The sequence below is a fragment of the Eimeria mitis genome, genomic scaffold, assembly GCF_000499745.2.
Source record: "Eimeria mitis Houghton genomic scaffold, Emh_scaff491, whole genome shotgun sequence".
Classification (NCBI taxonomy): domain Eukaryota; phylum Apicomplexa; class Conoidasida; order Eucoccidiorida; family Eimeriidae; genus Eimeria; species Eimeria mitis.
Genome location: NW_013573211.1, coordinates 17,785 through 18,088, shown reverse-complemented (window position 1 = coordinate 18,088; position 304 = coordinate 17,785).

Here is a 304-nt window from a genome sequence, read left to right as displayed (position 1 = left end):
TATATATATATATATATATATATATATATATATATATATATATATATATATATATATATATATGTAGGGATGCAACATATTTCACTTTTAAAGGCAAAATGAAGCAACGACAACAACGCGTTTTGTTTGAGTATATTTCATCTATTTGCACAGAAAACAGAGAAACGCCGAAAGCGAAAAAAGAATCATAAATAACAAAATAAAATAAAATAATTCCTCTTATTTATATACTTGACGCTATACAAGAATTTAATTTGCTTATTTATTAGTACTGCAAATTTATTTGTTTATTTAAGTAAACATA